Source organism: Phalacrocorax aristotelis, chromosome 2, assembly GCF_949628215.1.
Source record: "Phalacrocorax aristotelis chromosome 2, bGulAri2.1, whole genome shotgun sequence".
NCBI lineage: Eukaryota > Metazoa > Chordata > Aves > Suliformes > Phalacrocoracidae > Phalacrocorax > Phalacrocorax aristotelis.
Genome location: NC_134277.1, coordinates 14,620,915 through 14,639,815, shown reverse-complemented (window position 1 = coordinate 14,639,815; position 18,901 = coordinate 14,620,915). Strand labels below are relative to the sequence as shown.

The 18,901-nt window shown below is 35.8% G+C and overlaps 1 long non-coding RNA gene across 1 annotated transcript; it reads left to right on the top strand.

Annotated features, from left to right (window-relative positions):
• Positions 1 to 12,564: 12,564 nt before the first annotated feature.
• LOC142053868 (uncharacterized) lies at positions 12,565 to 13,530 on the top strand. Its single transcript, XR_012659350.1, has 3 exons — positions 12,565 to 12,793; positions 12,881 to 13,030; positions 13,161 to 13,530. It is a non-coding gene; the product is annotated as an uncharacterized LOC142053868 (long non-coding RNA).
• The last annotated feature ends 5,371 nt before the right edge of the window (positions 13,531 to 18,901 follow it).

Here is an 18,901-nt window from a genome sequence, read left to right as displayed (position 1 = left end):
ACTATCAGGTAATAAGCTATAAGTAGAACCTAAAAATTATTTATGAAAATTATATCACTGAAGGGAGAGGGAATGTCCTGAAGCTGTGAATAGGTTTAGGAATGGATGTTCTATTGGTTTTCATAGGAACTCAAGTTTCTAAGTTTCCTATGTGCTTTAGCTATTGTCCCATCCAATAAATTATTTACAAACTATTCACTCTAATCCAGGTAACTGCATCTCCCAAATATAAATATAAAAAACTAATGCTAGTGTCTTTTGAAACTGGTCTTAATGGCTTGAAATTTAAATTTTAAAGTAAGAAAATTGATGATTAGCAATACAGGTTTTTATTGTTATGGTATTCTCTATAAATTTTGCTAAAAATCTTAGATTAATCTGGTCTGGTTCTGAATGGTTCTGAGGGTAAATATTAAAGGAAGATTTTTTTAAATGCAACATCAAGTGTTTACTCATTCAGTGTGATCTTATTACTTGCGAGACTAGCTGTACTGCATGAGTTTCAGTAGCTTGTGACTAAAGTTGCAAGTCTGGCTGCCTTCCTCACCTCTAAGAGTGTGAATGCTATCAGGATACTCATTTTGCTTAGCATTTCAGTTTAGGATGCAGCTTAGCAGAAACAGTAACAGAGACAGTATTTCTGAATGAATTGTTTTGAATGAATGATTTCTGAGGGAAGTGTGAAACACTTTGGCCTATTTCTTAAAACCAGTATAAATAACCAATATATATGAAAAATAACTAGAGACTTTTCCTGTTGTGGGGTGTATCAGTACATGTTCTCTCTGTAGGAACACACAACAACCGTAATCCAGCAGAACTCCAAATCACACCTTCAACTTTGGTCATTCAACAGGTATAGCGAAATGCTTACACTTTTTTAGGAACAAGTCTGTGGTCTGATACAAAGCTCTGAGGTGAATGGGATAATTTAAATTGCATTTGAATGGTTATGATTGTGCTTTAAGCATAGGCAGCATTGGTATTATATGTATTGAATAATCTGACTATTCTTCCAGATTATTCTTACTATATAGACTATTCTTACTATATACTTAGACTGTAAATTAAAAAAAAAAAAATCTCTCCCTGCTGAAAGCTGCTGGGGTAAATAGCAGAGGGACGGCACATTTTGTGAAAGACAAGTCCATCATAAATCATTCCTCCTGGCCATCTACCAGGTCTGTATGCAACTAGTGAGGTGTTGCAATGCTTGATGTTTATTTCATCAAGCATTCAAATTGGGATCTCAAATCATGTCACAAGTGGAATGTATCTGTTCAGTAAATCTACTTTACCTGTTTAATTTTTGAATATTGCATTTATTTTGGTTTATTTTAAAGTGTAGGGCCTGAGGTTCTCGCTATTAGTTATAAATAGGACGGCGCATGAAGACATAAGTGAGAAAAACGGGTGATTAACCTCAGACTGATAGTTATGAGTTAAGGTGGGAAACTGGATTTGTATAGTCCATTAATAATACGAGTTGGAGTTAACCATGATGTCAGTTTTGCACTAAGCCTCTTGTCACTTCATTAAGGCTGCAGTAGGGATCTAGCTATGGTTTTCCATAGCCTGACAGCAGTGTGGCAATTAAAACATGCTTGTGGTGGAAAAGACGTGTATTTGCTTTTTGCTATAGAGTTCATATTGGCAAGAAAGTGTTGTAAAAAGAGCAGGAGGGTGGGCGGGTAGCAAGTGAGACTGAGGGCACAAAGGAAAGAAACCTTTCAGAGAATTTGCAAGGAGTGAGAAAATATATTCAAATATATTCAAGGTAGCAGTGGCTAAATGGCTACAGCCCAGATGACAGGACTGCAAGTGGTTCCCTTGGAAACATCGCTCTATTCAGAGAAGTAGAAGAGTGTAACTGGCTTTTAGGTCATGCCGATCATCTTTCCACTAATGCAAAATAAATCTGAAAAACATGAAATAATCAATATCAGTTAAAATTTAAAAAAAAATAAAATCCCATTTTAAATCCCAAAGTCTTGCATCATAGGATGCAGAATTATTTGCCCCCATTACCTGATGTTGTATGTCACATAAAATTAGAACATAAAGGCTGCTTTGAGTTAGGGCTTATCTCTCATTTGGATATGTGGGGGTCCAGATTAACACAGGCTGAGAAGCTCTCTCTGTTGCTCTGATCTGTGGATTGTACCAAACAGGTTCTTTTTCTAGCTACCAGCTACATAGTTTAAATAGCCATAATAAAGAAATCTAAAATATGTCTCAGATGACATGTTTCTGAATTTGGCCTTGTATGTAAAAATAAAAGGGTTATAACACTTTTGAGAGAAAATTACAGGCTGAGTGAGAAAGCAGAAAAATCCTTGCATTCACTGGGGCAAGGGATGCTTTGAGTGATCTTTCAGCTTCCTCTTCAGGGCTCTATAAATGCACTTCAGTTTTGAAGGACGTGTTGCTCCGTGAACAGGGTATTTACTGAAAATTAATTCTACCCTGTTTAGTCCAAAATTATTAATAATAAACTTTTCATAAATAAGATATACTATTTTTTGTAAATACTCACTGTTATTTAGTTTTATTGTTTCTGAAATAAAACATTTATTTTTGTCGGGCTGGATTTACAGCCACTGAGAAAAGTGCAGGAAAAGACATTTCCTGGCTTATAGATCATATAGGATCCACCCTCTGAGTCTAGTAGAGAGGAAAAAAGAAAGATGATTTGAATCTCTGATATCCCGGAAGCATAAGATAAGTTTTTCTAGATGGGATGAAATACCTGAGGAATAGGCTAAATTAGCCACTATGGAATTCTTTGTGGATGCTGCTCGGCAGCTGATGCAGCTACCTGAACTAGGTCAGGCACCTTCCACATCGCCGCTGGCTGAAATCTTATTCTTCAACTCCACAGTGCCATTGTATTTCTTCATTTTGAGTATTTATGCCCCACTCTATCTATGTAGACTGAAGGAGGATTATTTCCCACTCTGTTACATGACTTTGCTGAATCTACACAGCATTTACTTATACCTGTCTTCCTAATAATTTTTCTCATCTTTGAATTATCATCAAATCAGACCTCACTTCTGATAGAGGACTCTTCTGCTGCCTTTACTTTATGTACTCATAAGCAGGTGGTTCACTGAGAACAGAAAACACCTGTGCTCCCTTCAGAGTGCTATGGCTTTGATTTTTTGTTGCCTGAGTACACTGACTTGAGTGATGATTTATCTCAGCTCAGCAAAGCCACCTCTTGATACAAAATACATCCATAGCATACTGCAAAGCAGAAGGGAAAATTTCAATTATTACATCTTTTTCATCAGCTTCTTTCCCCAGTCACCACTTGATAACCACTATGTTTCAGACCTGAAATTTTATTTTAAAGAGCAGTGAATGGTGTATGGGAAACAAAATATAACACCAATAAAATCAGTGATAGAATTGCCAGTGTCTTCCACGGAGGATGAATTTTCATTATTTTGTGGATATTTATGCAGGCAAAGATCCATCAAAAGCTAAACATACTTTTGAGTTGAGCAATATGCTTGATACAAGATACTTTCTACACTTCTTCAGGAAAAAGTAATAGTTTCATTTATGTTTCAAAAATGTCAAGACAATAAAAAAGCAGCTCAGAAATGACGAATAAAGGTAAATACCATACCTGAAAGAGAAGGTCACTTGTGGCTGTCCCAGGGTTCAGTGGAGAGCTGAAGCAGAGAATTTATGCTAATGTCCCTCTTGCCATAGTCCTATGATGGGAAGTGTATGGTGGCCACAATGACCTAAAATTTCCTGGCCCATCTTCTCTGCAGCTACTTGTTCCCAGTCTTCATCTCAGTTTGCAGCCTGCTCAACCGCTTTAGTGCAACTGTTTGTGGCACCACTTTGTAACCAAGGAGAGGTTCTTAAATGTAGCCCTCCTATAAAACAGAATTACATCCTGACAGAAAAGCAATATTGTGTAAATATATGAGAAGTTAAAAAAGGAGAATCACTGGCTAATGAAGTTGCAGGATTGCACAGCTGAATAATGCTCATGGTCTAGAAGGGTACTTCCAGTACTGACAAGAAAGGTCAAATGTGGTGCTGTTTAAGGTTAAGATGGCTTCACAGTAGAAAAGAGAAGATTTTAATACTGCTCCAGTAAAAAGAGAGCAGATTTTCTTTTCTCAGGCTGTGACTTACTATAAGCATTTGTAGATTCTTGCTGGGTGAAATCTTAAATTCCATCTAAATGAAACATTCATCTACTTGACAGTTTGTGGTGAATAGCAGCTTCTGTTTTCTGTCAGTATGAATTATGCATGTTTGGAAAAAATCTTCCAAATTTCAATTAGTGAATCTTAATTTTCTTTCTTAGACCAGATGGACTTTGTTAACAAAAGGATTGTATCTATATCTAATGGAACCTCAAATTGTTTTAATCAATTTCAATTGAGATAAATATTTGAAGCATTAAACCTGTCTCCAGTATTTTTTTAACAAAGTCGATTCTGGGTATCAACAGCACACTGCTCAATTTATTACTTTTTTTTATCCAATTAGAAAGCAGAATCCCCATGCACTAATTGGCAAGTACATAAAAGAATCTACATGTTGCTTAAGCAGCAGAGAGGCAAGGAAGTTTAATTAAGTTGTAACAGGCAATTTGTAACTAATTACATTTGGTGTTAGATGGTGCTGGTTTACTGGCATAGAGGGGGAAAATTCTTGTACAGCTTATTGCAAGACCCAAAACAGATACATTTTTTCCTATAGTAATGCCATAAGTTTTAGTACTGAATACTTTACAACCTTCTTGAACTGGTTAAAGTCTTTGACACACTACAATACTGTTACATAGTGGGGCCTATAGGTTTGCACCAAATTTCGTTGTATTCAACTGCAGTCATATTTTTCCTCAGATTTAGCATTTTAAATTACACTATTCAGTTACTTCAGCTTGTTCAGTAACTTTAGTACATTCGTTTACCTCAATACTTTCAGCAGTTCTCTTGTTTGTGAAATACCGTTTAGCAAATGTATGTGAAGTTGTGACTAAATTACCAGGCATACCTAATTTATTGAAATTTTGTTAAAACATAAAATTTGAATTTGTTTTATTTTCCAGAATTCATCCAGCAGATACTTGGGAGGTTTTTGCAGGTACTTCGATATCCAGAATTGCGAAGTAATCATTTTGATTGGAAATACTGTCCAGAAATATATTTTGTTGTTATGAACATGTATGAGAATGAATGTTTTCATGACTATATTTGTATCAGTATGTCTAAATCTACAGATAAACATTTGCTGCATTCCTTTGGTACAACTGCACAGAGTTCAGCGTTGGCTCAGAGAGATGCACTAATTCTCATGTTCACTAGTGGCCTGAGAAAAATGGGTTTGTGAATTCAGTACAGCTCCATAACTTTCCCTTACCTAGATAAGTCTATGAAGGAAATGAATGTCAAATCAGAGAAATTAAAGCTTGAATAATAATGTTTATAGACATAACTTCTAAAAGTAGCCACTCAGGAAAATCTTTCAGACTTATCGACAGTTGCTTAAATTGTTCTTGTGTTATCTAGTATCCATAAACTACATGCATGAGATTAAAAGATTTATTCACAGCTAGTTCCCTTCAGCCCACTGAAAGTGTATGCAGCAGCAGAAGAGGGCTGTTTGCACTGGCAAGCCTGAGGACTTTTAGGCTCCCTATATAGTTAAGAGAGAAAGTTACATTTAGAAGCGATTCAGAGAACTGAAGTGGAAATCCTAACTGCTGCCTAATACAGGTATTCTGAATAGCCCCTTGAAAATATCCACCTTTCTTCACAGAGTATAGGGAACCTAATCACTGAGGTCAGGCTCCTAAAGCTAAGGGGTGTGATTTCTTCCACCTATTGCTAATAACTACACACTGTGGCAAATACTGTAGTGAACAGGTGACAGACAGAAAGCTTTCTCTGACTTCACAGATGTTAGATCATTATTTCTCATCAGGAGAATGGTAAAACCAGAACAAAGTACTTTTCTGTAAAATTTTTAGGTCTTCTTTGTAGTATATATCTTTTATATATGCATACAGAATATATAACATTACATACAGCCATCAATAACTGCATTTTCCCCCTCAGTTTTTCATGGCTGTATGGATCAGTTTGGCTTCTTAAGGGGTTTCTTGCCCAGACTAGTATGATATTTTTGTCTATGGTGAAAAAAAATTCCCTAATCCTTTTTGAGGGCTAATAACATCTGTTATGGTTCTGGATTATATGGAAAGACACTAATGGATGCCCAGCATGAATTCCAGTTAAGTATCAGTTTGTGTAAACAGAAATGTGACAAAAATAAAAGTAACACTAGCAGCAACACATCTGTTTAAAGAGCTAATGCAAACTACAAGTACTTTAGGACAGTAATTTAGGCTATTTTTCAACATTTTCTGTTTGACACGTAACCATATAAGATATGTCAGAAGCCTGATTCAGTTGGGGTGATGTATACCAGCTCTTTCTTTAGGGAGAACAAAGCCATGAGGCACAATCTTTCAAGGTCTGGGGGACAGTGAAAGGCTCAGTATGGGCTGTTAATTGTGATACATTGCTTTTTCTCCTCTGGAAACATGTTCTGAATGTCTTAGACTATTAACTGCTGTTTTATTTGATCAGCATGCATCACCTCAGAAATAAAAAGTGATCCAAAGTCACAGCTGAAGCATACTTCTCATACTGAACTAGAATATCAAAAGGTAAGCCACTCCTGGATCTGCTGTTTTAAAAGAAACAATTAAAAGTAGCACAGCCGTAATAGGTGCAACCTAGTCAGAAATAGGTGAACAATGTGAGTGGCCAGGCACTCATTCAGTAGCTTATTCGGTTTGCTCGCTTAGGCATAGCCTTGTGAAAATATGGATCTACCGCTTCCACACTCCTGAAAATTATGCATGGGAATACAGAAACTTGTGGAACTCAAGGACTAGTTCTTTGCTGATTTACACCTGGCTGCACCTGTCTGTGCCACAGAAATTTTGTGTCCTAAGAATAAGTTGTTTAAAATTTTAAGTACAAAATGTTAAAAATCTTCTAGAAGAAAATGGTTTGGGTAGAATGCTTCTAGTCCTACCTTTTTCCCCTCTGTAAATTACAACTTTTTGTGTATCCAGTTCTCTTCAAATGAAAATCTGAGTAGTTTAGGATTTGGGTCTCCAAGCCTAAGTGTGTACAGTAACTCTAGGGTGATAGGCACTGTTTATCTTTGGCTTTTCTTTTTTCTTTCCCCTCCTTTCTGTTTTAATTTTAATTTTAATTTTAATTTTTATTTTTATCTTTATTTTTATCTTTATTTTTATCTTTATTTTTATCTTTATTTTTATTTTATTGTTGTTGTTGTTAATTTATTTGACAAGTGCTAGGCTTGTTCTTGTGAAAGAGGTCAGTAAGCTGAAGGTGCATCAAACTGAGCAAGCATCTACTGAGCAAGTACAGCAGATTAAAGTGGTGATATTAAGACACCTATTTCTACCCAGTATGAAGTCAGGCCACTTCTATGAACCTACCTACTCAGAGTACTTCTATGCATATGCATGCACCCAATGTAACAAAAAAAATCCCATTTCTTAATCATTAAAATTCTTGATTATCTATACCAGTGGTGCCAAGCTTTCTAGATCAGCACCTCACCTGTGACTGAGGACTATTTACTACAACAATTCTGCTATTTATGGGAAGGATAGAGATCAGATCTCCTATGTATGTGTGCTGTGCAGATAATTTGTGCAAGTGCAATAGGTGTCTGGACACCCTCTGCAAATCAAGTGTACTGTACATATCCAGGAAACCTTCTCCATCCTGGGAGGACCTTATAGGATAAGAAAGGCATGGTGCACCTTAACTGCAGCTTTCTCTTAAAGGACCTCTGGGGATCAAGACAACTGTAATCAAGCCATCAGCTGCAGTGTCAGTACATCAATAAAGAGCTAGTCAAGAAGAATAATGGCAATGGAAGTTGTAGAATTTACAGCCTTATGAAACCTGTACACATCATAGTCAGGGAGCAAAAAACTTACCATCAAATTAAATTTGTTTGTAACTGAAGCACAAACCTCTCCTTTCTTAGCTACTAGTTTTGCTGTTGTGTACTCATCACTGAAGCAGTATTTTCACTGCAACATCACTTTCTGTCACACTCCAGCATAAGGTACTCTGTATCTGACATTATGTACACCACAGGTTCTGTAAAATTTGGGTGAAGTCTTGCTGAAAAATACATAGTTCTTGGGACAGGTAATGAACCTTTATCTCACCAGTTCTTAGCCTCCAGGACTGGTCTATTCCTATTGAAAGTCATTAACAAGAGTCTTACTGATGTCCATGGTGATAAAATTAAGGCATGTGGTTTTGACTGCCAAGCTGCACATAACAGTAACTGGTATCTTATTGATTTAAGAACATAGCCCTGTTGATAAAGCACTAAACTGACATTTCAGACTAGGATCTTTCTTTTCTTGGCCATGGGCATTCTGTGTGACAGAAGCCAGCAAATTCACTTCCCAAAGATTGTCTTCCTCCCCTCCTTTCCTTCCTGCATTTAACTATTGACTCAGGACACAGACTCTTTTAGTTGAAATATTTCATATAAATCTCTCTTTTAACATATGTCTGGTCTTGATTAGAGTTTCTTGATACTACCATAGTGTAAATAAATAATACAAGGAAAATTTAGGATTGAATTGATTACAGTTTATAAACCCATTTTTGTGAATAAATGTTGCCAGGATCAACATGAGGTAGCGGTGCCAAATCCATCAAAGTATTGACATTAATTAGAAGCAGATTTTTTTCTTAATTTCTTGAAAGAGAGAACCATGGCTTATTACACATTTTGTATCAAATGTACAGCATATCTATTTTCTTTATGAAATCATCAGATAAGCACAAGATGTGAGCAAGGCTGAAAAAATACATTGATTGTATTTAAGTTAACTATTACTGAATAAAATAATAAGATCAGAGGTGGAATGGTTGATCAAATCCTGGCCTCTTGGAAATATAAAAATCAGTCTAGAGCAAAATTTAAGATTAGCCATTAGCTTGGGGTATTGGTAATGTTAAATGCTATGAATCCTATGCCAAATGTTATGTTGGCAGTCATCTGAATTTTTACATGAGCTAAACTGCAAAGAACATTATGCATTTATTTTATCCAAGCTTAAGCTAAACAGAAATTTGAATTTAGTGAAGCTCTTCTGCTTGTAGGACAATGGGAAATGAAAGGGGGGGAAAATGGCTTGTTGGAGTTTGGTGTGCTTCTGTGCCCTTTTGTGAGAGTGTTTATCTGTTCACATTGTCTCCTTTCCTTGGGAAGGAAATAACTGTCAGAGGACAAGCAGAGTTTACCAGCAAGAATATAGTTATTTAAAGATATTAAAGGACTTTTTTTCTTTTAAATTAAAAGTCATTAAACATGCTCACATTCACACTGAACATGATTACGCTTTCCTTAAAACCAGGGACAACTTTGCAGAATCTGTCACACAGTGAATCTCATACACAGCAGAACTGATGGACAAGCTCACTCTTTTACACAGCCAAGAGCAAATCTTATAAAGTTTTTAGGCAACAGCTGGCTGATCTGGCATGTGGGATCAGAGCAAGACCTCTGTTTTGTTCAAAAGCAGGAGATAAAGGGTGAGGATAGAGAAAAATACCTCTTTCTGGGTTTCCTGTGCTCACAGTAGCCCTCCCAAGGTATAAGCCTTCAATACCTCACCTTCCTCCACTTCTCTAAACAGACATGGACAAGGTAACTTGAAAGGTTTATCCTGTCTGAGTAGCTTCTCGTGTTGCAACCTCTGAGATCTGCATGGAGCTCCAAAATGCTATTTTGACAAATGTCTTTTAAAGTAAGCCACTTTGTCACAAAGACTCTTACAAATTAAAGAAAACTCAATTTACAAGAGAAACAGGATGCTAAGAAACTCTTCTGACAGCAAGAGCAAGCTCTGTGTATTTTGTTAACCTTTCAACATATTGGTTACAAGATTTGCTGTAGCCACTCTGCCCAACTACAAAACAAAACAGAACAACAGTAAAACTCTCTCCCAAGTGTTGTGAAACAGAAATGGAAGAGCCAAACCCACAAAGATCCCTTAGGCAATCAACCTCCAGGATAGGCAGGTACAGACATCCGGAAATTTGAGGAAACACGCCTTTAAATTTTATGAGTTTATGACTAGATTTTTTTTTTTAAAAGTGCAGAATAATGGAATATTTTCAGAGTAATCAATCTATTTATGTCATAAAGGGAATATAACACAAATTAAATTAAAACAAAATATAGCTGGAGCAAACTAAAATATTTTTCAGCCCAGCCTGAGAATTTGCTAAGTAGCTTTACCCTTAAAAATGAATGAATGATAATTAATTCTATTTAGATTTGCTGGAAGACTGGATTAATAAATAGTAATAATAATTATATTGCCATGCATTTAATATGTTTCTGTTCCACTGTAATTGAATGAACTGTCCAGTTATTAGTTGGGGAAAAAAGACTATCAATCCAGAAGACATTTTAGCCCTAATCTCTTGAGAGTTTAATCTCTTCACTGAACCACAATCACTGAAGATCTGTCCACATTTCTGAATACTGGACAAAATACTATAAACCTTTATTCTACACAAAGAAGTTTTCCCTGTAGAGAAACTCAGTTCAAACTCACCATTAGATTGAATCCATTGGATTAGACACTATAAAAGGGGCCAAATTACTTACTTACCATAGGGAAAACCTGAAACATTAGTGATAGCAGTAATGGAAACACTGCACTAAGCTACTGTCACTGTGTTGGGCAATGAGGAATTTTAAAAAAGTCTCAGTGTTTATTCAGAGCTAGTGAATGTTAGAATAAACAAACCAAAAGCAATTGTGTTTTAAGTCAGTTAGTGTATTTTTGACAACAATGATTTTAAGCAGGACTTTGTACAGATCAATAAATATGGCTTGTTTCTCAGTGACCTTCTTGTGTTCAGTCCTAAGGTGGATAGGTTTCATATCCTCTGGGGGAGTAATCAAGAATTAGTCAGCATAAACAAATTACATCAGAGAAGCTAGTTCAATATACTGTAATAAATGTTATTTTCTTAGGCCCTAAAAGTTTTCAAGACTGTAGATAGCCTCCCCCTGCAATGAATCAAAAAATGTTTTAAGTAGGGCTGAGTGTGCCCCAACATTTGCCAAGAACTAGTCAAGTTTTTGTGTTTGTAAAGTATAAAACAATCACTAATTTATCTTGTCCTCAAAAAATGTAACATATGCAAGATAATTACATTTGTTGCTCTTATAATTAAATTTATCAACCTAAAATATCCACTCCTATGAAGGAAGTTGACCATTTCGGTTTCATGGCCTTTTCCTAAATGCAGATAATCATATTCAGCTAGGCTAAATGGAAACACAGCAATCCTTGATCTTTCTACAAATTACTTACCTGGAAAAATTTGTTCTTTATATCTTACTTGGCAAATATCAACAAAGACAGTGATAGCATTAATTGCCTTATCATGCTTGCTTACTCCTGCTGGAAGATTTTACATTCCATTAGAGTCCACAAGCCTTGGCACAGATTTCTGGGTTTATTTACATGAGATTATGAAAACTGGTAAACTGCTTGTCAGAAAAAGTATGTTACTTTATCTTATCTTGTTTAACAGGCTTGCTGTTGGTTCAGTTTCATTGTGGGCTAGGCTAAAGATGGTAGAAAAACCATTTTAAATATAGCTTGAACTCAAGCCACTTCTTCCTTGAGGTACACTGCAAAAAATTCACTGCTTAGATGTAAATGTAAAACTGGTGAATTACCTTAAAAGGTCTTTCTCTCTAAGCATAAAATACAGTGATAGATAATACACATTACTTACTCAGTAAATCCATCACCTTAGACTGCACTGAAGCAACACCATGGTTATTCAGCTAATGCTGCAGGAAGTCTTTTTCTTGTACAAGTACTATTTGGGGTTGTTTGATTTTAAATTATTCTGTTATTTGGACCTGTTACTGCTCATTGAATTATCTGCTAATTTCACAGTGATTTCAATCACAAAACATTGGGTCCTCATATGGGAGTACCGTTATGGTGATGGTATAGTGATGTGCGCTTCCATTGTAAATAATAATATGGAACCAGAAAGGTCTGCTATTTTCTGAAAGTTTAGATAAAGCAAAAATATTAGAATAAAGCTTTAAAACAAACATGTATTGTTTTAATCAAACGATCTGCAGAAATATAGTGATAGAATTGTAGAATAGGCATTGACAAGCTTCTAATTTCATTTTATTTCAGAGAGATTTTTGAAGAGTCACAAAGACACCTATATGCTGGTAGGCAAGAATTCTGAAATTTGAATGGACAGTAATCCATCAACTAAAGTTACTGTCTTTACTTCTGTCCTTCATGAGACGAAGTGCAGTCATAAATGCAACCAAAGCGTTCTGCTTTGTTTAAGTGATAATATATGGAAAATGACTTTTTAAATGTGAGGTAGATCCCACAAGAAGCTTGTTGATAAAGTACACTTCAACGTATTTTCGCTGTCTATTTTCAGTATTTCAGTGCACCACAGGGTAGCAGCTCCTCAGCAGGAAGCTGGGAGTGAAGAGACCATAACCAGATGGCTTCACTACCACCCATTAACTACTGCTAGTAATGTCACATCCTTTGTGCTCCTAACTGAAAAGCAACCTTTATACAGCACTGAGGGTTTACAGATTGAAGATGGCTGCCTGTTGCACTTCAGGAGGAAGAAATATTTGCCTACATCTGTGAAAAGGAGCTCAGGTATACAGTTTGAGAAAGATGTTCAATCAGTTGCTATCAGGATATTGTTGGCAGTTGAACCCATGACCTCTCACTGGTTGCTTGTAGATATTGCAAAGAAGATGAGGAATAATCAGCAGGCCTTTGGCAGGATTCATTAAAGATTGGGGCATCAGGACAACTTCAGTTAAGCCAGGAAGTCCAGTAAAAGAGGAAGACATAAATATTTTATCTAACATAATCTCTTGGCCAGGACAGGTAAGCAGATAGAATTTTTTCCCTTAATTGAGGCATTTCGTACAAATTACATGGAAAACTTCCAGTTTGTACAGTAGGAAATCTTGCAGAAAAAACACATTAATAAGAATTTTATCTCTCTTGTAAATAGCTAACCAAGAAATGAAGAATTCCCAAGCCTTTTACTTTTGAAGTCTACTGGATGATTTACTTGTGAAGAAAACTAAACAACATTTTGCAACCAAATCTTTTGGTATAAGAAAGATTTTACAACCCCTCGTATATGTGAAAAATCAGAAATTTCTGCATGATCATTACTTTCTTCCCTTGCAATGTTTATAATCTTGTAAAATTTTAATATCTCTTGGAATTACCAGTAAAGAGAGGAATTTCAATAATTACAAATGGATATAAATTTAAAAAACTGAGCCCCCCAAAACCTCGATGAATTTAAGAAATATTTTGAAAGTTAATTATTTTGAAAGTGAATTTGGAAGTGAACAAATAAAATAGGTTGAACTGTAAAGACTTGTAAAATTAATAAAAAATATCCTAACCAGTTGCTCTGACCCAAGTATTCATGACAAGCACCCTAGAATTAACATAAGACCTTCAGGACAAAGCAAAGTAACAGCTGGAAAACTCTTGGAACACTGAATTAGTCATTTCTCATGGCTTAAGGATTTTAATTTAATTTCTTATTTGCCATATGATGTCTGGAACTGGACAACTAGCCTTCCTAGCTGATGTACAAATATTCAATAATGTAATAGATCATTTCTATATCAGTATGACTACAGTGAACTTGAATTATAGATGATTACCCAACCTACATCTGGTCCAAGTGATATGTAGAACAATATTTTATAACCCACACAGTTCTCTCTGCTGCTAATACCTATTAATATTTTCTGGTATGCAGATTACATTTAGTTTTATATTACCTCATAATCTTAATATGTGCTCTCAGTTTTCTTCACTATTGACACTGGTTAAAAAAATGCTTATAATTTAAGTCCCATTTTCATCACCTAACGTTTCCTTTAACTTTCTTTGTGTATTCAATCTTACAGGGCACATGGCTTAGTTACAAAAAAATATAACATTGTTACTTTTTCTTGATGATCTTGCCAACACTGATTATTCAAAATTCAGATTTTTTTTTTTTCCTAAGTAACATTATGTGTTCTCACATATACATATAGTGAAAAGCATAAGTAGTTCCTTCAGTACTAAAAGACATATCAGTAGGTTCAGGATAATGAGGCTGATTCAGTAAGACTAGACCTTCAAGCTACATTTTCCATTCAATGAATACACATTCTCCTTAAACCTACAATGACACATGCATGAATGAACAGCAATGAAGTGGTTAATTCACTAGGAAAAGAAAGAACAGCTGTGGGCAGCTTATGAAAAACTATGTTTGACCTGTCCATCATGGAGACATTTGTTCTTTAGTGCTGCAGGTGGCAGAGTTACTAAGAAAATCAACTTAATTCAACACAATCTTTGGAATGACTTGCTTTCTTGATAGTTTTCTGAACAGTGCACCTCTATGTCAAGTCATGATCGTTGCTGTAATACTTAAAGATCCTGACTGGGAACCAAAAGATCACTGCAAAGAAGAGCATTGTGAAGGAGGCGTTATGCTCAGCATCTTTTAGCATATGCAAATACAAACTAGAATGTAAGATTAGGACACAATTGAAAGAAGCATTTCACCATTATAGAAAATAGTACCAATAAACACACCATTCTTACTAGTTCTAAACTATTGTCCTTACTTTCTAATAGCTAAATCTACTAAAAGGCTTTTTGCTGATACACACTTTCTGTAAGTTTAAAAGATACTTATAGATTTAATTTTCTTTATCTTGTATTTCACTGAAATTTAGGTCATGCTTAATATATTTAAACAGTTAGTCTGCAGGTCCTCAAGCAGAATTCCTGTGAAAATCAGTGGTATTATACCAGAAAATAACATGGTCAGTCAAACACTGTGGGAATGGCAACTTCCAGTTATCCATAGCTGCTGAAAAAATACACTTGAGGAGTTCACATATTTCAGACAAGCAAAAAGCAAAATATAATTTTAATTGACCATGAGACAGGAAGAAGAGAAATAATACGTTCCCTCAAGCCCTCTCTAGAAAGTGGCTCCAAAAGACAGCAGAAACATCTGGCAGATATTTTGCATTCTTCTGCTACTTATTGTTGACTAACAGTCTCCTTTCTTAATCTGCACACCCAAAAAGACCGGCTCACACCAGCAGCAGGGAGTCACGGAATGTACAATGCATACATGGAATATGAAGCCGGGACATAAGTTGTGTAGGCTGCTGAATCCCTATTATTTTAGACCAATGACTACTGTTACTCTTCAGATGTCTTCAGGGACTCCCAACAGGGGTCCATGTACCACTCTGTGAGTTTCCAGTGTAGTGTGGCCTTAATGGATCTGGTCTTGAACAGACGAAGCTATTGAGTTAGCTGAGAATGATGGTAAAACTGTGAAATTTGCTATAGTGTCTACACTTGCTTGCCTCTCACACATGAGAATTATGTGAGTTATAATTTGGTTGAAAATATTAAGCAGATAAAAAAATAAATTTGTTTGAATATTTTTTCCTTGTCCACTTTTGGATACAACACAAAAAAAAATTCTATTTTAAATGGAAATTAATTTAGTGCTCTTTTTCTCCATGAACCAACCATGCCAAGAGAAAACTTTTTAGTGGTCTAGGGTTAGACAACTGGTAGAGTTAACCTGAAATACATAGACATAAAAAGACTGTTTTTAGCCAGATGAATGCAGTTCAGTTATTGTTGTGTTTACTATTTTAACACCAAAGGGAAAATCCAGAAGATAATCTGTTATTCCAATGTGCAAGGTGCCCGCCCTAAAGAATTTATGATATAAATGGACCGGACAGAAATAGCCATTAAATATATGACATGATGTAACTTTAAAAGGTATATTTTTTCCTACGTACAACACACTTGATATTATGTCTGTCCTCTAAAAATGAAGTTTTACATTTTGTTTAGAGAAATGACTTTGCACATTTTCTCTCTTTCTAAGGAAATATTTTTATTTTGCTGCCAGTTCCAGGGTTTCACTCTAGGTATTGAATTATGTTTGTGGATTTTTCGGAACTGTAACTCTGGAAGAAAAATAGATCAAAAGAACATAAACCAGGACTTACTGAATGTTGTAGTTGCTGGCATACATTCAAATATAAAATGTGCTTAAAGCTAGGAAATGATTGCAATTTCATTGTAGTGGTATCCACAGAGCTGGTAATGATGGGGTTAAAATAGAAAAAAAACATGTGTAGGTAATAGGACACGTGTTGCTTGCACACAGGTGATAATGAAAATTCTTTAGACCTCAGCAGGTGTAATTTAGTCAATTAGAGCACAAATTGAACAATTTCCTAATTGTTAAAGCAAATAACTAATATTATGTCTATCCCCTGAGCCATCAGTCGAAGAAAGAAACATATAATTATCAGCTTATCCACCTAAGGGCAATTTACCAAGCCTGAAATAAACAGGTAGTAATTCTCTGTATTCTATTAGTGACCAAGTTATAAATAACTTCTTTTGTATGAGTAATGGGCAGTCATTTGTAAATGGCAGTCCTTTACAACTCTAGGATTACTTTTCCTTATTCAAATGTAGACACAAACAAATTGCTTAGAATCTAAGTAAACTCAGATTATAATAGTGTGAGAAGAGCTTTTCTTTTCAACTACAGATGTTAATCACAGGTAAACAAAGATCTTATGAAAACCTGATTTGTGGTGTATCAGGTTTAAAGAGACAAAAAGGAGCATTACCAGGTATCTTTTTTTGTCCCAAGACACCTGTTTAATCTTTTTTACTTTATTTAATGTTTTCTTCAGATGGGGAAAGGGAAGAGGCTTTATCTCATATATATAGATTTATTTGGTATCTGGGACCACTGGTATAACCACACATCTGTCTATTAAGCCTATTGGTTCATCGAGTTCACACCTCTGTGGCCAATAATGATGTATCCCTTTCCTGCATATAGCTGTTCTGTGCTGGTTATAACCGAGTGTTGTGATTCTCTTGTCATGCTATTGTTTATAAAACAGTCCCATAAGTATAACACAGTATTTCATATGATCTGTCATACCATCTAAAGAATAGGTTTCTTCTCACCTTACATTAAAAATCTACGGTGAAGATGATACATTAAGTCGGCAAATATAAGAACCCTCTAAAACTCAGTTTGTAGTTCTAGACAGAGGTCTTTGCCATCCAGTCACTTTTCATTTCTGGGAGAAGAAATAAGCCTCTGTGAGCTGCAATGTATCACATCAAGGTCAAGGAATTCAAGCTGCAATGAAGGAGTGTATAGTATCTATAAGAAGCTTATAAAACTAGCAGTTCAACTGTTATATATACAGCCCTGTTAAAAGCTAGAACTCACATGGCTTCAACATTTTATAAGACACAAGCGTCATGGTGCAGCATTTGGTTGCGCATAGAAATCTGGGCTCCACACTACCAAGGTCATCAAGTTACACTGGAGAACTCCAGTTTCCTCACTCCCTATGCCAGTGCCGTTTCCCTCAGGTGGGTAATGCAGAGAAGTATGTTTGCACAGTAGCATAAAAAACGCACCATGAGTGGAGAATCCCTGTTAGATGTTCATACTCTTTTCTTTATTGATTTTGTATGCTATTTTAAGAAGTTAATAATGGTATGTTTTCAAAGCTCTTAGGCACTTTGTTTCCCACACTGGGACTGTTAGAGGTAGTGGATGCTCTTTAAAAATCAGGGACTTAGAGCCCAAATCCTTTCTCAGTTAATTTTGTTGAGACTCACATACATCAGTAACAGTCATAATCGGAGAATTACTAAAGGAAAAGAAAGAAGAGAGGCGAAAAGGGTAAAAGGTCTCTACATTTCATAAATTCTAGTGAAAATGGTGCATGTTGCCATATCCTGTAATACAGCTCTTCAACATACTTCAAATCAAGTCAGAACTAAGCTGAAGCCTGATCATAATTACTCCTTATTTCTTTCTGGAACCTTGTACTCACAAGTCTCCAAGCGTCTTGCCATTTAACAAAGAGAAAAATTGAGGATGAGGTTTGGAGACATCAAAATTCAGGTACATGTATTTCAACAAGGTGTCTAAGCTCTTGTTATTATCAGTGGAGCTCTAGGCAACACAGTTATTGGGCTTTTAGAGCTATTTATATCACCCTGAAACAGAGCCCTTCATTGGCCCAGACTTGAACTCTCCTATCTATCGTACGAAACCTTTGCTGTTAGTTTACTGAAAGGTATGAAAGCTACTGCCTGAATCTTGAGCACAACTGGATCTTGAAAACAAAATGACCAAACCCCTTACACAAATGGGAACAGCTGTGATGTTGCATAGGTTGGGTGATGGTGGTGAGTTTTTAAATCACCTAGCTCTATATGGATGCTGAAATGGCACGTTAATGAAATGAATGAAAGCACAGGTTAACAGAATGGCACATAGCTTCATTTACACTTCAATTCTCCTAAAGATATTTTAACTACCTACTCACATTAAGTAACTAATTGCGATTCCCAATCTACTTTATTGGCAATTCATTTGAAATGCAAGTCAGCAGTGCATGCTTTACTATTCACTAGAAAACAAGGAAGCATTAATCTTGCTTTATTTGTACCTGTGAGATCTCATGCCAACATTTTCAAGTGTAAAAACTCATGGCATATAAATTAAGCTTAGCAGAAATAGAAAGCCACCTTTTGATGGAAATTTGACATTTCCCATACACGCCGGTCCCGAGGCAGTTTGCGTTATTTCCTTGTCTCAGTGAAGTGCATTGAGTAACTGTATTTTGAACTAGGGTTTTC